The following is a 15,480-nucleotide window of genomic DNA, read 5'->3' on the forward strand; positions in this document are numbered from 1 at the left end:
TGTGAGCCATTAAAGGACTTGTAACGTACGTCCCAGATCTTGAATATCACACGCTGCAGTCAGTTCGTTAGTTAAAACTGCCAACTCACAGCCGGTAACAGGAGCTTATTCTAGAATTTGCGTTCCATGTGGCCTTCTTCTGATAGCTTACGTAAAGCGTATTTAATGTGAGCAGCTGATGGAGGTGCGATTGTCCACTATTATCGTGCTGGTTTTGTTACTTTCACGTCACAATGAAATACATGACAAGCACGTGGTCGAACTGCCCCACTGTACGAGGGAAAACACAAACATCTGTTGTGCTATCAGGTAACTAATACTTGTGGGAGCATTTAAATATTTCCCCATTAATAATGAGCGAAAAGACAATCTGATGACGAACAGGCACCAAATCATCACCATCATTCAGCATCAGTGTTCTGCCAAAAGACAAGTTTTCACATGGTATTTCTCCAGGCTCTCCGGTCTTCTGCCATCCTCTTCAGGTCTGCATAATTTCCTCTTCCCTTCATGTCGTCTATCACCTTGTATCTCGTTCTTCCTCTCAGTCTTCTCCCACAAACCAATCCTTCCAAAGCACTTGCTAGCAAGCACTCCCTTCTCAATTAATGTCCCAACCAGTTCTTTTTCCTTTCTCTTGCAACCTTCAGCAGATATCTTCTCTCACCAACACTTTCCAATACGCTTTCATTACTCACTCTTTCCATCCAGCTTATTCTCTCCATTCACCTCCACATCCCCATCTCAAGTGCTTCTAACCTTTTTTCTCTCCTCTCGTCTCAGCGTCCATGTTTCTGCCCAATATAGTGCCACACTCCAGACAAAACCATTGCCAAGCGCTTTCCTTAGACGTTTATCTACTTTGCCATGTAAGAGTCTCCTCTTTCTGTTGAATGCCTCCTTCGCTATGGCAGTTCGAGTTTTCACCTCCTGGTGACATCTCAAGTCTTCAGTTATTGTGCTTCCTAGACATTTAAATGCACTTACTTGGCTAATGGTAGATTGTCCTATTTTAATATTGGACCGTCTGCGACTTGTACTGATTACCATACTCATTGTTTTACCGTGTTTATTTGCATCCCATATTCCACACATGCTTCATTCAGATCTTTGAGCATATTATTCACTGTCCGCTCACTTTCTGCCACTGATACCATGTCATCAGAAAATCTTATACATCCAATTCTCTTTCGACCAATACATTTTCCTCTTTTCCCATCTAAGCCTTTCCCAATAATCTCTTCAAGGTATGCGTTAAACAACGGTGGGTAAAAGCAACAACGTTGTCTATCACCTCGTCCAATACTGCTTCCCTCTGACATTTCATTTCCAATCCTTATCCTTACTTTCTGGTGTAAATATTGATTCTGTATAAGTCGTCTCTCTTCCCAATTTACTCCTTTCGTCTTCAAAATATCCATCAGCTTGTTCCATAAACTCTGTCAAAAGCCTTTTCTAAATCTATAAGAACAGCAAAGATATCTCCACCTTTTTCCATATGTCTCCCTCTGTAGTTCTTAACAGGCCAATAGCATCCCCTTTTCCCGAACTGGTTAGAGGGGCCTGCACGTAACACTCGAAACGTTCTTCATAGGGGAGGGATCCGGCGCAATTACTGGCCAAGGTATGGCTTGCCAAACACAAAGACAAGCACTAGAAACTCGATCAGTGTGCGGGGAGGGCCTTATCATGCTGAAGTGTAATCCCGCCCTTCTTGCCATGAAGGGCAACAAAAAGGGACTTACATTATCGTCGAAGTAGCGCTATGCTTACCGTCGACGTACAAATGTGCTGTGAAGGTGCCGCGATGACAAACAAATGGGTCCAGCTATAAAGAAAACAACACGGTAGACCGTCACTCCTGCTACTCGGGCCGTACGGCGAACAACAGCCAGGTTGGCTGTCGGGGCGTCTCTGGAGACGTCTTCGGGTTGGAATACCGAATATCACACAGCGAGACTTTAAACCACCTGTCTTCGTTCTTGGCAATTTCTGCGATAGCCAGCAAAGTCGCCAGATCTCTCCTCATTTGAGGCTGCTAGAGCAATACGGGCAGGGCCCTCCTAAGAGATAGAGACTTTGACAACCTAACGCGCCAGTTGGACGGAATGTGGCATTATAACCCTCAGGAGGACATCCAACAACTCTGTGAATCAATGTCAAGCCGAATAACTGCTTACGTAAAGGCTAGAGGTGGGCCAATGTCTAACTGACTCGCTCAGTTTGTGAAGCTCTTTCTGTTGAATAAATCGCCCATATTTTCTGAAATTTTAATTAATTATTTTTCTCTACATGCACATGAAATATACAGATTTCTGTCCAATTCAGATAATTCCTTTGATGCGTTGTTTAGTCTTACAGGGCGTATTGGTTTTTGGTCCCACAACAGGAATCATCGATTAGAAAATCTGAGTCACATATTTCGTACATCTGACAAAAATATCATCAGTGCACTACCGTTATGTATGGTTGCCTGTGCCACTTGCTTCCTGTTTTCCACGACTTTATATCCAGCTGGTCTCCTTTCTGTCAGTGGCAACAAACGTATTGCATCAGTGATACTTCTGTGAAAGACCTTTCTTGTGGAGTGTGTTTCCAAACACAATGGCGTCAAAAACTTAATGACTAAAGCAACTTGCTCATGATGTTGCACTTTCAAGTAACACACGTCGATGAAACGTGGACCATAAATAAAATTACTACAATACAGCGAAAGCAATAAGCATCGAGACGAACAAAAATGCACTTTTAATGGAAGACAATAACTGCACTGAAGTTTCTAACGGTCGCTTAGAGACATTACAAAATGTGGGACACGATTCTTACTAGGGATGAATGCTCTGCACCGTGCTCGCACACTGACCACAAGGTTGGTAAGGAATTCTTGTGGCAGTTCGTTCCGGCTCGGTTGACAGGTGGTGGAAGGTCGTTGGTGCGTGTGTGTGTGTGTGTGTGTGTGTGTGTATGTGTGTGTGTGCGTGCGTGCGTGCAGCACTACCTCTCCCTAACACACAGGGCTTAAGTCTGAGGAACGGGTAGGCTAATCTGTTCACCAAATGTCCTCTCGTTCCAACACCTCCTCCAACTGCGCTATTCTATTCGGTCACACACTGTCATCTGTAAAAATGGAATGATGACTGAATGCACCCTGTGTCACAATATCATTGACCCTTGAGTGTAAAAGTTCACATATTTGAATGTCAGTACGCCCATTCTACATTAAGAATCTTCACACCATAAGACCTAGACCACCAAACGGATCCTGTTTGACATTGGCCCTGCGTGTATTTCGTGTTCAAACTTCCCGTCCTATGAGGGCAGCTCCCATTTCACCCTCATTCCTGTTTCCCGAAGATTGCTTCCCATTTGAAGTAATCCAAATGTTGTTTCCTGGATATGTCGTAATGAAAAACACCACCAAAGTACACCACAACTTCTTTGGAGCCAAAAAGCAGCACAGTTCAATTTAGGAATGTTAACTTCTGTAAATCCCTTGACAACAGCGTTTCTGCCATAGTTCAATCATCAGCTGGTGACTCTACATCCAGGTGGATGTGGTGTATCAGTATCTGGAGGTGCAACAAAAGCACTCTAGGAGGCATATTTAAATCAACCACCCTACAGTATACGGGGTGCGTTAATTGCATGTGTCACATATACTTCTACATTTCAACACAACATTTTGCAGAAAATCGTACCACAGCAACACTAACTCTTCTGATGATTAATTTACAACATTTTAAGGGAAATTCATCTGAAACATTTGTTAAATATACACGACACAATAAAGCGGCAGTTATTAAGACAACATGACAAAGAAATTCGTAGGTTTTTGTTTGTCCGTCCTAGTGACTGATGATCTTCGGGACTTCGGCCGTTTACTTACTCAATAAAATGAAACAATGGCAGCTGTCGTTTTGATGTCATTTTATTGTACTGCAACTTGTACCGGTGACTCAGTAGACCAACTTCAAGCCTTAACTGCAAAGCGGTGTTGTGACCAGAAGTTGAAGGTTGCAGACACAACATCGCTGTTACAGTATTCTACGCCAGTTAGTTCGTAAATGTGGGCCAGTAATGGGATCGTGTATACGGCTGTCACCACCTCACCGTCAGTTAAGGCGGTAGATGGTGTGCTAAGTCACCGAAACTAGTTGTAATATAATCAAATAACATCAAAACGACACCTGCAGGTGGTCATTTTGTTGCGTAAGATGTTACGACGTGAAACCCTCGTACAGTCACCTGAATACCAGTGCTAATACATTCGCAGTCACCCTTGCTTTCACCCTAACTTCTCATATCCATCTTCTTCTCGGATGAAGAGTGAAGCGATATATGAGGCTATGGTCTTTATTCTAATGCGACCAGTTTCAGTGACATACGGCACAGTCATCAGTACTTCAAGTAACAAAAATGGAATCTTTAATCAACTTTCCATACTACCATAACAGGGGATAAAAACAAACTGTTGTCCCCAGTTTCATGTATGGAAGACTCTGTATGCACAACAAACAAGTTGAATAGTAGTGTTTTATGCACAGTGAGCTCTTCATGGATGAAGCTACTCACGCCGAGTTTTGTTTTGATCCCTTCTCGCGGTAGTATCAGGACTTGTTTACTTATCCGATGTTTCCGAACTGAGAGTTTGATGAAGGTGCAACGTGTCACCGAAACCGATAATTTTTGAGTAAATAAATTCATATGGCTGATGGTGGTATTATTAATGATGATTTTCAGTTCATTATATGCAATCTTTGTTTTTGTAGGAATCTGAGTACTTCTTGACTGTTATGGGATTAAGAATACCTATTCACTGTATGTATGTTTACTAAAATGTTCTTTCATTTTGTTTGGTTTTCGTGTACAGAAATCCTTGTTGACTGCTTACAGCGTAAGAACGGAGGCAGGAATATTAGAGCTAGGCACCCCATTGCCAAGGAGGTAATTAGGGAAGGAGCTGAATCACGTCCGAGGTGAAGTTGGAAAAGAAAGTAATCACCCACGAAAAATCTCGGGAAATTGAAATCAGAATGGCTGTATGCGATCCTTCACTCAGTATGTTCAAACTGTCAGTCAAGCTACATGACCACCACACCACACTGATCGCTTTCTGAATAGTATATATGTTTATTTTCTAGTCGCAATTACGCTATGTGATCAAAAGTATCCGGACACCTCCAAAACATAGGTTTTTCATATAAAGTGCATTGTGCCTCCACCTACTGCCAGATACTCTATATCAGCGACTTCAGTAGTCATTAGACATCGTGAGAGAGCAGAATGGGGTGCTTCGCGGAACTCACGGATCTCGAACGTGGTCAGGTGATAGGGAGTCATTTATGTCACAGATCTGTACGTGAGATTTCCACACTCCCAAACATCCCTAGGTGCACTGTTTACCATTTGATAGTGAAGTGGAAACATGAAGGGACACGTATAGCACAAAAGCGTACAGGCCGACAGTTGAAGAGGGATGTATGTGTATTAGGCAGACATCTATCAAGACCATCACACACGAATTCCAAAGTACATCAGCATACACTGCAAGTACTATGACAGTTAGGCGGAAGGTGAGAAAACTTGGATTTCATCACGCCGGTAAATGCCAAACGACGCCTCGATTGGTGTAAGGAGCGTAAACATTGGACGATTGAACAGAGGAACAGCATTGTATGAAGTGACGAATCATGGTACACAACGCGGCGATCCGACGGCAAAGTGTGGGTATGGCGAATGTCCGGTGAACGCCATCTGCCAGCGTGTGTAGTGCCAACAGTAAGAACAGGAGACGGTGGTGTTATGGTGGGGTCGTGTTTTTCATTGAGGGGGCTCGCACCCCTGGTTGGCTTATGTGGCACTATCACAGCACAGGTCTACATTTTTGTTGTAAACACTTTCCTGCTTCCCACTGTTCAAGAGCAATTCGGGAATGGGCACCTCTCAACACGATCGAACACCTGTCCATAATGCACGACCTGTGGTGGTGTGGTTGAAACGCCGACTTCGTGCAAGGTCTCACCGACCGACATCGATACCTCTTCTCAGGGCAGCACTCCGTGAAGAATGGGCTGCCATTCCCCAATAAATCTTCCAGCAACTGATTGAACGTAAGCCTGCGAGAGTGGAAGCTGTCATTAAGGCTAAGGGTGGGCCAAACCCATACTTAATTCCAGCAATACCGATAGATGTCGCCACGAACTGGTAAGTCATTTTTAGCCAAGTGTCAGGATACATTTGATCACGTGGTGTGTACTCGACGCACAGTTTTGATCATTATAAATGCAGCACCAAGAATACCGCATATAACAAGAGTCTAACTGACAAGAAGTGTAGTACATGGTCTCACATCCAAAAGAATAGCATATCGGTGCCACTCCACGAGGTAGCTAGGAGGAAAACCATTCACATTCTTTATATACGAACGGAGTACACAGCATGGCCTCCCATTCAGAAATCGTATTTGAATATTAGCTGGATGTGAATGGAAAGAAGAAAACGAAGAAACGTCCATCAGCAGGTGTCGGATAGCGGATAGTGGCTTATCATGAATGCTGCTCATTGTCCCATGATGTTGTTTGGGCTCCCAAAACTGCCATGTAAATAAGGAAACGATATTTTTAGGAGGGCAATAACCAACACCTTTCTGGATCTCAACGGCCTCACGAGAGGAGCATCCGATAGGAGAAACGTATTATAGGAACGCTGAACCACTTCACTTGGAGATAGCCAAGTATCCATGGGACACTGCAATGACACGGGGAGAGCTACGGACCGTCAACACGGTGGCCATTGTTGCGGTGGAAAGAGACACTCTGACGGTGGGGCAAGTCAACAATAACACTGGACAATATGTTTCTGGTTTTGCGTACAGCGTTACGGTGGCTGTATAGACGTATGGAGTCTACGGATTTACGTTGTCGTACTGCGCCATTTCCAAAAGAGCTCAGCCAGTTATGGTGTGTGGGGCCATTGGGTAGACAAAGGGATAAGCTCTGGTTCGTATACAAGGCCATTGACCAAGAGCCATTACATTTCTGATATGTTAATATTACAGGTTCTACCGTATCTTCGAGGTCTTTGTGACCTCCTCGCACAACAAGAAACGCGCAACTGTACCATATCAGGAGCAAGTCGTCCTGATGTTCGTCGATAGAGGTGGTGTTCGTTTGTTAGCGAGGCAAGTACCTTCTCCCGGGCTATCACGCGTTGAAAATATCTGGCCAGGGTTGCCGACAGACCGAGACACCACAACTAGCCAAACACTGCAACTGATGAAGTTGAAGCAGCGTGGAATCATCTTTCCAGCAGAATTCGATTTGAAAACCATCAGGGCTAGAGCGATTGTGGCTGCCGGAGGTGGCTGCCCCGTGTACTAAATATTACGTCCTATATACCGCCTAATAGTTTATAATGTTAATCACGTGTTCTACCCCCTGTTTCAATCCTTCCAGCCGACGCAATTTAAACAACCAACGGTGTGTTTTATAAAGCACTGTATATTATGGTGGCTGAGAGTTTTTTCGTAGTACATGTTTGACCTATATGCGAGGAATGTATTAAAAATGATTTCTCGAGAGCATATGCATTTATGAGTTCCGAAGAACTAGTCCCACTCAGAAGTCTTCATTAGAATGCGTAAAAAGATAGAAAGAGGTGCCAGAAGATACCTACAGGTAAAGGAAGCAAACTTTGACATTCATCGTCCCTGTAGTAATCAAACATGACGATACTGTAGGCATAATGTTATGGGAAACCTATACGGTCACTTTTCATAATATGATGCATTTTGTGCTACATACTACATCAATGCATTAAAAAGGCTCCTGTATTCAGCTAGTCTCGGCAAACATCTCGAATTCTGTCCTACTGCCTTAGTCTTTTTTTGGTTTTCAAGCTTTGGAAATGTATTTCATTAATACAATGTACAGTGGGTTATAATAAACCCTAGGAATATCAAAGAGTTTTCAATAATATGCACTACCAAGGGCCAGGAAGGGGATAATTTATACCCATCCAAAAAAAATTTAAAGAAAAAAAGTTCGTTAATTGTTCTTGAGTTACATTAACAACATACTTTTTAAAAATGTACTGACGTGTAAGTAATGTCAAGAATATGAAAATATAATTTAGCACACTCTTAGCAATATCAACACTCTTCAAGTAATTTGTACCGTCGACTTGACGACTACCGAAAAATGAAAAAATGCAAATGTCCTTCATTGTTGTTAAATTTTACATTCAACATACTGTTCAAAGAGATACTAATGCATGAATCAGGCCTTGATCAGGGGAATAGTGATTAAGGCATTCAGTGGGGAAAGTGACGTCTATTAGAAAGACTTAAATTTTTGGTGTAAGCTTGACTGGAGAATTTTACAGTGTGTAGATTAGATTAGATTAGTTTTTCGTTCCATAGATCCGTGCTGAGGAGATCCTCGTGGATGTGGGACATGTCAATTTTTTTTAAGCTCAAATAACAATACTAATAGAATACATCATTTTTTAAAGCTGAAATAACAATATTAATAGTATGAGTATATACAATACATCATTTGTTTCTATTAAAAAATTCGTCAATGGAGTAGAAAGAGTTGGCCACTAAAAAGTCTTTCAGGCTCCTTTTAAACTGATCTTTATTTGAAACTAAATTTTTTATGTTTGCTGGCAAATTATTGAAGATAATGTATGTGAAATCTGTTAGAAGAAGTTATTAAAAAGGTAAATATGTGCAATAGGGGGTAAATACGTGTTTCAAAATTTTTAAATACAAAGTAACTGACTAGATTACAACATCTGCAAAAGGTGGGCATTATATTACCCCTCTCCCCCCCCCCCCCCCAGCCCCCACTTGGAATGTTAAGGTTTAAAGTGAAGATACTCACTTTTTCATTATAATCACCCAGTACGTTACTAATAGAATATCCTCTTCCTTAAGACTCTATTACCATCTGCTGTTCACCGTCTAGACTCCACGCTTCATGCTTCAATATTTTTAGCGTCCTTGTATACATTAATTCCTTACCGACTTGAGTGGATGCTGTATTATAAAAAAGATTGACAATTATTAGGAAATTCAGACGATAAATGTTGGACGACGTTGAGATTCGTTTGAAGCAAAGTTGGAAAAGAAGAAGTCGGATTACGTGACTTATCATTAGTGAAATTTGGGGTCTTTGTGAATGTGTACGGTGTAATAAAAGAAAATCTCTGCCGAAATGTCGTAAAACTTCGAACTTGTGGAAATAAAGAGACCCTTTTGCGAAGCAGAGAACCATGTTGGGCTGCCATCTGTAGGGATCATACGGAACTACGCAGTGCCTGCAACAGACACAAGCCACCAAACGAAGAGACGCGAGAGAAGCGTTACCTCGTCGGTAGATGTCTCTACTTGTGTCTTACGTTCCTTAGAAAACTCTCGCTCGTTCGTAACAATATGCATGTTGTCTACAACTCTGGGTTTTCCTTACTTGAAACAACTGCCAATAAACAGAGAACTGTTTTATTACTGTTCATATACGTTAGGAACACAGCAATGGCGTCTTACGGTACATACGGTTAAGAACATCTAAAGGTGAATATTCCTGATTTTTCATCGCTTAAAGTATATTTCATATGCATACTATATTTTTCCGTTATTTTAGATACCTCCATACAATTACGTTTCTTTCTAAGTGAAAAGTTACGTAATCCACTATTACTTTTTGAACAGACATCTATATTTACAACCTGGTTGGAACATTCCTTTCGGAGATTGAATGCGTCCAGTTTATTTTCTTAACACATATTTATATGACTGCATTTACGTTTTATGTGGAGCAGTAATTTTTTTCTGAAATAACAAAATTTACTCACAAGAATTAAAGGTTTTCTGAATGTGAAAACGTGTTGCAATGTGAAAACCGGAACCGACGGAAAAGTATTCCACTAGAATTTAAATGCCTCGAAATCAAGAAATTCTTGTCAATGCTGTTTTGCTCTTATACACACCAATTACTAGTAAGTAAAGTGAGATTACGCATGCGTATTATCAGAAATCACCAATAAGTGGAATTCATCTTGACACAGAAGCTATTCGAAATTAGCAGAAATTTCCATTTTCAAGATAGGTAAAATTATATAAATTTAAGATTCCGCCGCTCGTAGTCTCGCAGTAGCGTTCTCGTTTCCCGAGCAGGGGGTTTCGGTTCGATTCCCGGCGGTGTCAGGGAATTTCACCTGCCACGAGATTACTGGGTGTTGCTGTGTCATCATCATCATTAATCCATTGCGGTCGGAGGAACTAAGGAAGCACCTCCATTCGGACCTTCGCTAGCACGGCGGTGCGGATCTCCCGCATCTTACCACCAGGTACGTATTATCTACCCCATTGCGCTAACTAAATCGAAGCGCTCCGCGGACGATCCACATACCCACCCAGCGCCACGTATCCGCATTTCCCGTCCAAATCTTACATGCTCTCTAATATTTAGATTCCCACTAGAGATCGAATGGCACTGTGCATACGCAATTAAGGTTGTGGATTCATTACCCATCGAGACAGATCAATTATATGAATGCGCGGCGTCTGCTTTTTCGGATATGCGCGAAAGAGCAGACCCCGTGAATTCTACCATGATAAGTAAAACTGTTAAGACATTAAAACAACACAGTTCATTAGTAAATATCACAAGTTTCATGTGAAACACATTCTTCTGTTTCAAGGTACGATGTGGTGCACGTCCGATTAGTATGGCTTAAATGACCGAATGCTATATAAATATTTCTAAAAATTTTATGATTTTCCTCACCGTAAAATTCTGTACCTGAAGAATTAACAACAATCTTAAAGTTACTTTCATATACACTGAAGCGCCAAGGACACTGGAATAGGCATGTGGTCGGAAACGCCTATATAAGACCGCAGGTGTCCGGCGCAGTTATTAGATTGTTTACTACTGAGTGTGAACGTGGTGTTATAGTTTGCGCACGAGTGATGAGACACAGCATCTTCGAGGTATCGAAGAAGTGGAGATTTTCCTGTACGACTATTTCACGAGAGTACCGTGAATATCAGGAATCAGGTAAAACATCAAATCTTTGACATCGCTGTGGGCGGAAAAAGATCCTGCAAGAACAGGACCAACGACGAAAGAAGAGAATCCTTCAAGGTAACAGAAGTGCAACCCTTTCGCAATGCTGGGCCATCAGCATGTGACAGCGTACGAACCATACGACGAAACATCATCGATGTGGGCTTTCGGAGCCGAAGTCCTTCTTGTGTACCCTTGAAGACTGCTCGACACAAAGCTTTATGCCTCGCCTGGGTCCTTCAACACCGATATTGAACTGTTGGTAACTGGAAACATGTTGCCTGGTCGGGCGAGTTTCGCTTCAAATTGTATCTAGTAGATGGACGTATACGGGTATGGAGACCACCTCATGAATCCGTAGAACCTACATGTCAGCAGGGGACTGTTAAACCTGGCGGAGGCTCTGTTATGGTGCAGTTGGAGTGATATAGGTCCCCTGATACGTCCTGAAACGACTCTGACAAGTGACATACAGGTATCATGTCTGATCATCTACATCCTTTCATGTCCATTGTGCATTCCGACAGACTTGGAGAATTCCATGAAGACAATGCGACACCCGACAAATCCAAAATTGCTACAGAGTGGCTCCAGGAACACTCTTCTCTGTTTATACACTTCCACAGACCACCAATTGACCCCAGACATGAACATTATTGAGTATATTTAGAGTGCCTTGCAACGAGCTGTTCAGAAGAGATCTTCACCCCCTCGTACTGTTACGGATTTATGGATAGCTGTGCAATATTCATGGTGTTAGCTCCCTCCAGCACTATTTCAGACATTAGTCGAGTCTATGTCACGTCGCGTTGCGGCACTTTTGTGTGCTCGCGGGGTCCTTACACGATATTAGCCAGGTGTGCCAGTTTCTTTGTCTCTTCAGTGTATTACACAACAGTTACGTATGTAGAACTCTAAAGGTATACAAATTTCGCACAAAACATAACCTCATGACTACAACACATAAAAACTGTAGACAATTATATAAGCTTCGTAAAACGGTCTCCAGTGCATATTCCTTCATGTGATTCCTAAATCAGTGACTAGACTGATGTACTATCCAACAAAAGTCGTGTGCTCCTAGGTACTCTAACCTGTTAGGTACAACCGTCTCCCCTGCTACTTGACAGCAGTAACCTATGCTGGATTTTACGCTATTTTGCACCGTAAGTTTTGTACTGCCAAGTAAGCTGACTTAAATTTCGTGATACCTGTGGATGATCTTAGAACGGAAACTACTTGTAGTAAAGGAGTTCTATTAGCATATCTTCGCGACAGACGTATATCGCTTTATTTATGTATCTTGAATACTTTATACCATAACCACATCTCGAAAGCTTCTGTTTCCGTGTTGTTATATTATTCTAAACTTTAAATAACTGTTTCTAAACCTGATTCATAAGTCGGTGTCAGAATGCGAAAATGTAAGCAGCTTTTAAATTTTAAGTACGTGTGATTAATTTTTTCATTGCAGCTTATTATCAGATTTCCAGTACATGCAAAGTCATTTGCCCATGGAATATGGAATTATGTTTCCATTTAAGTTCGCTTTAATTTCTATTTCCACGCCCTCCCCCCCCCCCCCCCCCAACCAATTCTATTTGAAATTTAGGTTTGAGGAAAGCTTCCATAACAATGGAGACAGCACGTGTCCCACTCTTACTGATCTCTCAGTTTCTACTAAAGAGAACCCACCTTTATCTGGTTCACCCTGTTCAGTTTACTTCCAATATGTCTTCCACGCATGAGTAACTATGTCAGCTTTTACAATGGCTATAGTAATTGATAATCACTACTCGATCAAAGCGTTTTTTGCGTTCTATAATACATAGGAACACATCTATTTCCTGAGGTATGTGTCATACATTGATGTAATGCTGTATGTATATTAATGATATATGTAGACTCTGTCTGCAATATGTGTTGCAAATAGAATAAGTACTAAAGTAGTAACAAGCTTTAACGCCATGCCAGATGTTACCGTTTTACTGTATTTACAGCGGAAATGATGTAAGCTGAAGTCGTTTTACTGTGATGGTTGTAGTATTGGTTTGAAAGCTGCTCAATGCGAATCAGTCGTTTCAAACTCCACCTAGTTCGATGCACAGTTTTCTAATCGACATGCATGCCTTATGATCGCTCCATTACAGACCCATCGCTATTTCCTTTTACAGCAATGCATACGTTTTGTTGTGAAATTAAAGCCGGCCGGTGTGGCCGTGCGGTTCTAGGCGCGTCAGTCTGGAATCGCGAGACCGCTACGGTCGCAGGTTCGAATCCTGCCTCGGGCATGGATATGTGTGATGTTCTTAGGGTAGTTAGGTTCAAGTAGTTCTAAGTTCTAGACGATTGATGACCTGAGCTGTTAAGTCCCATAGTGCTCGGAGCCATTTGAACCATTTGAGAAATGAAAGACATTAGCATCAGTTATTTTGGCGATTCCGCATGTGGACTCGTGACGGCGTTTCACGAAATAAATATAGTTACATAATAATATCTCTATCATAAGAATAATGTGTCTTCTGAAATTAAAATTTGCCCTGTCCTACACATATGCACACTCACTTCAGCAGTTTTTCCAAGGCGAGTACTTGAGTCAAAATATTAATACACAGGAGCATATCTAGGTGTGTACGTTGGTGACTCCATGGAAAAAGTCATATGTTAGGTGCCAGTATTATGTGATGGCTATAAGTAATACTAGCCCCTCCTCCTCCTCGATTCAATATCGAAGTTAGGATGAGTTTGTCAACCAAATAGCAAATCATTTAACTTAAAACACAGCACTTAACAGTATTAGGCTCTCACCTAGAGTCTATTCAATTCTTTGTGAACTGTCGTGGAATATGCATGAAACATTGAAACCGAAGTTGTTACTCGTTGACTTGAGCAATGCTGCATTAACAGTTTCAAAACATACATACACAATTGTAAAGCATACTTATGCTTCATTAAACATTAACTTAAATTTTAAATCAAGTACACAAATCAAACTAATAAATTCCACATTCGAGTATGACTATATCATAACTTTCAACGGCCAGCCAAAGCCTGCCCTCTTGTAGGAGCCACATGGATATGTAGATTTCCAGCGTGTTTCGGTGCTAGCAACGACCAAGCAATATTCATTTTTCAACTTTTACATTTTATGCAGTGTTGTTCGATTCTTTTAAATTTATTGATGTAATGTAGTCATATCATTTATGTACCCACACAATTTTCTTTCTTTCAGGCGGTCAAGAAGTGAGGTTACGGAGTAAGCCAGGAAGACATAAAAGTGGACTAGCGAAGGCGAATAAAACATTGCTGAGCCTCAGTGGCCTAAATTAGGGAAAGTACTTTCAGAGAAAGTATACGTCAAGCACAATGGTGCAAGAAAGTGGATCGTGGAGTGTGGAAAAACTGTAAAGTAACAGAATTGAGGCACTTGAGTTACGGTCCTATAGAAGCTATGTTTAACATTCGGTGGATTCGTAACATAGTAAATCAGTAGATTCCCCTCAAAATCTGCGTGAGGAGTAACATTTGGGGAACACTGAAAAAAAGAGAGACAGGGCGTTTGGGCACGTGTCAGGGCATAACAAGACCAGGGAATAATTTAAATGCTTCCAGAGTGAATTTTTCACTCTGCAGCGGACTGTACGCTGATAAGACACTTCCTGGAAGATTAAAACTGTGTGCCAGACCGAGACTCGAACTCTCGCGACAGATTCTTCGTGTTTTAAAAGAGGAGTAGACAAAGCGTCATCATGCCTGGATCCTACCTACACTAATTAGTCACAGCGCAGATACAATACCACATTACATTAGCTATTGTCAAAACACTAATATGATTCAGACACAAACTTGAAAATTCATAAATAGTTGGTTGAATGTACAAAGGCCACCACCATTGAACTGCACTATTGGACAGCGATTTGTACTTAGTATCCTCTCCCCAGCGCTCAAACAACTGATTACGAATGTGACTGTCGTTTCTGAATATTTCTTAGCTCGTACATAAAATTTAGTATGTGTTCGAGCTACGACACATTTGAAACGAAACTCGAGCTCTCGAAGATTGTCGCCATATTACTTGGTGGCTGATTCACTTCCGGGATCCTTGTGTATGGAAATGATTTACTTGGGTGTTAGCGGCAGCTATATCCATTTCTGCTCCAAAGACTAATTCTAGTAAGTAGTTGTAGCAAGTAATTCTAGGAAGTAAAGAAATGGGGAGGGGGAATCACACTATCTCCACTACCTACTTGTGTACGAGGTGACATTCTGTTATAGAAGTAACAGAGACAATGAGACACACAACGTTTCCAGCAGTCAAGTCCTGTTTTCAATTCAAAGCTTCAGTACCGAGACACTTTTATCTGCATGAATAAAGCCCCTAAAACCTCCCAGGCCACTAATGAATCGT

This window comes from Schistocerca gregaria, chromosome 8 (assembly GCF_023897955.1).
Source record: "Schistocerca gregaria isolate iqSchGreg1 chromosome 8, iqSchGreg1.2, whole genome shotgun sequence".
NCBI lineage: Eukaryota > Metazoa > Arthropoda > Insecta > Orthoptera > Acrididae > Schistocerca > Schistocerca gregaria.